This window comes from Sorex fumeus, unplaced genomic scaffold, assembly GCF_029834395.1.
Source record: "Sorex fumeus unplaced genomic scaffold, SorFum_2.1 ptg000063l, whole genome shotgun sequence".
NCBI lineage: Eukaryota > Metazoa > Chordata > Mammalia > Eulipotyphla > Soricidae > Sorex > Sorex fumeus.
In genome coordinates, this window is record NW_026606120.1 from 50,707,536 (window position 1) to 50,710,784 (window position 3,249).

At 53.0% G+C, this 3,249-nt stretch overlaps 1 non-coding gene across 1 annotated transcript; it reads left to right on the plus strand.

Moving 5' to 3' along the window:
- Positions 1-357: 357 nt before the first annotated feature.
- TRNAT-CGU (transfer RNA threonine (anticodon CGU)) lies at positions 358-429 on the plus strand. The gene has a single exon. It is a non-coding gene; the product is annotated as a tRNA-Thr (tRNA).
- Positions 430-3,249: the final 2,820 nt, after the last annotated feature.

Here is a 3,249-nt window from a genome sequence, read left to right on the forward strand (position 1 = left end):
AGCAAGGACCCGGCCAAGGTCACACGGGGCGCCCGGGGACCATCCGAACCGCTCGCGCGGACCCCGGGCCCGACCGCTCCGTGGCCGTGGTCTCCGCTTCCGCCGACGTCGGCCCGGGTCTCGGTCCCGCCGCCCTTCCCAGTCCCCCGCGGGCCACTTCTTGCGCCGTCCGCGGTGGAGGTGGCCCTGGAAGCCCGGTGCGGCCCCACGGCCCGGGGGGCGCTGACTCCCGCCCGGCTGCCGGCTCCGGCAGGACGCTCGGCCAGGCTGGGGGCGGGGCCTGGCGGAGACTCCGCCCCGCCCGCGCCCGCGCCGCCTCCCCTCCACTGAGAGCTTCCACTGCTCGCTCGGCTGTCAGGCGCGGTGGCCAAGTGGTAAGGCGTCGGTCTCGTAAACCGAAGATCGCGGGTTCGAACCCCGTCCGTGCCTGGTCCATGGGTCGTGGTTTGGCGTGAGGTCTCGGTACTCCTCGTGTGCCATGCCATTGCTTATATGGATGACGGTATTTTTATACTTTTCGGGCTCTGTTTAAAGGTTCTTCCTTTCTTCCTCGTCCCCAGGCTCCACTATAACCAGAGGTTCTTCCTTCCTTCCTTCCTCGCTCCCAGGCTCCACTATAATCAGAGCAGAATGTGGCTGGTGCACCAAGCTTGATGATTGTGGGTCTGGTTGTCTGGCGTTTTGTCGCTTTGATCTCGCGGCCCGTTACCGTTCTCCTCCCCCCCGCCCCCCCTCACATTGCTTACTCACTCCACTAGCCTCAGCATGCAGGGCGGGACTTTTCCGTGTTGCAGCAAAAGATCCTGAAGCTCAAAGAGAGTGGCTGCGTGTGCTGGGCTTCACAGTAGCCAACTGACTGCCTGCTTTCTCTCTTTCCTGTTTTGATGCGAGAGCTTTCCAGAGAGGGCAAGTTCTGACTTCAGTTTCTGGAGGGATCTTTTCTGGTTTGTTTTGTTCCTTGAAGGGTGAGTCTTCTAGGAATTGGCTGGAGGAATTCTTATTCTTCTCCTGGTGAACAGACCCTTTGAACCTGACACCCCCACCTCCTCCGCAGTCAATGGTGATTGATGATTCTACCCCAATGCGACATGATGGTGAGTGTCTCCATGTGCTCCTCCCTGTCTGAACTCTCTTGGATGGAGACACACAGCACTGAACATACAATCTCAAATTGCTTCTCTGTACACTCCAAGAAGGAGGTTTAGCAGAGAACAGGGAAGCACATTGAAGATAGGAGGGATTGCAGACTGGTGGGCGCCAGAGTGATCAGTAAATCCCCGCGTGTGGGCTGGTCCTCTAGGCCTACTCCATCTTATCTGCAAACCTGAGCCAGAGGTTTCAGAGAAAGGGTTCAACCTGTCCTTATCTTAGACTTTGGGGGGAAGGATAAGATGAAAACAAGTGTCCCTGCCCAGAGAGCCTGTTGGTTGCTTTGCTTTTAATTTTGAATTCAGCTCTTTATTTTCTTTTTTTTGGGGGGGGGCAGATTCAAAGGTAGGTTCGCTATTAGCCCCAGGGTGTACATGCCAACAGAGGGAGCTTGCAATTATCTGAGAGTCAACTATATCTAGAACACACCCTTAGCATGTGCGTGGTATGTGCGTGGTTCAGAGCACAAAGACCAGCCCTACATGTCCCACCACACCTCTTGCCAAACCCCCCAGGTGGCTCAGGTAGCCGGAGCACCCATGGAACCAGGCCCTGGGTCTGAACTGGGCAGAGTATCACTTGGCATGGCCCCAGGCCCCCAAATACCACTAGGTGTGGTGCCCGTAAAAGACTAATAGCTACCTTAACCTCTGTGCCACTGGAGGCTGGTGGCTGGCCTAAAGGGCGAGGGCTGGGGCAGAAGGGACATCTGTGCTCTTGGTTGCATAACCTCTATTCAATCACTGAGTTTCAACCTCTTGGTTGCAACATTTGAGAGTTGAAAGGTTTCCTAAATGTCTTGTAGTTTGAAATTCTGTTTCTACCTCAGAGTCTAAAGAACTAAAGGGGCCTCCGGCTGCTCCCCGTTCTCCCTGATGGCTGCTGTGTTGAGGCATAATAGTCCCCTTCACGGAGGTGCCGATGAGATCTGTAGCACCCCAGTGACGCCCAGAGCCGCTCAGCCCGGACCGCTAAGGCCCCGCCCCCTGTCGATTTTCCTTTTTGCTCTCAGCCCCTCCCACTGGCTCTCCCCCCCCCCCGCCCCCCAGGAGCTGGAACACCACAGCCCAAAACTCCAAATCTCCACATTTTCAAAACATAGAGGACTCTAGGTGTAAGTCAGGCCTCTTCCTTCCTGTGAGTGAACATTCTTTAACTTAAAAGGCAGAATTTGACAAGTAATTTACACCTGGCAGCACTGTAGAACTGTAGCACTGTCCTCCCATTGTTCACGGATTTGCTTGAACGGGCACTAGTAACATCTCCATTATGAGACTTGTTGTTACTGTTTTTGGCATATCGAATACGCCATGGGGTGCTTGCCAGGCTCTGCCGTGCGGGTAGGATACTCTTGGTAGGCTTGCTTGGCTCTCGGAGAGACGGAATATCTCGGTTTATTCTGGAGCTTAGAGATAAGATTTTTTTAAAAGTTATTGTATAGTATAATTGGTACAGATTAAGAACCCAGACAAACAGCAAGTTCTTCTCTCATGAATATTTCCTGAAGATCAGTAGCTCCATCTAGACCCGAGATCAGGGTCCGGTCACATCCCTTAGGCAAGACTCAGGTTCACCTCCTCTGAGAAGCCTGAGAGTCAGTGGCTTTTTACTTGAGACCCCATATGTCTCACACCAGAGCTGGACGGCCTCTGAGGACCAGGACAGTGAGCCGTGGCATAAGAGTGGTCTCTACAGGAGAAAGTTTTTCCTTGAGGATGTGGCATTTGGTTGGGTTATGGGAGCTGAACAGGAATTCACCAGAACCGAAAGGTCTTGGCTATCTCTTCCCTCCTTCAATTGCTCTTCACACTTCAATACCATCATGTAGGCTGCAGCTAAGTGAGCATGGGGTGCTTTTCTTTCCCATGTGGCCCCTCTGACTACGTAAGGCAAATGGAATTTCTATTTAAGGAACCAACATTCATTCTTTGCTCAGATAGTTTATGAGCAAACCCTAAAGGTTCAACTCCATCCTTTGGAGACAAAAGTTACCAATCTAGAATCGTGGATAGACAGGAGGGAAAGCGACTATTTGACCTTCTGACTTTATAGAAGCAGGCAAAGAGGAGAGAAGTGACTTCTCCACAGTCATTTAGAAAG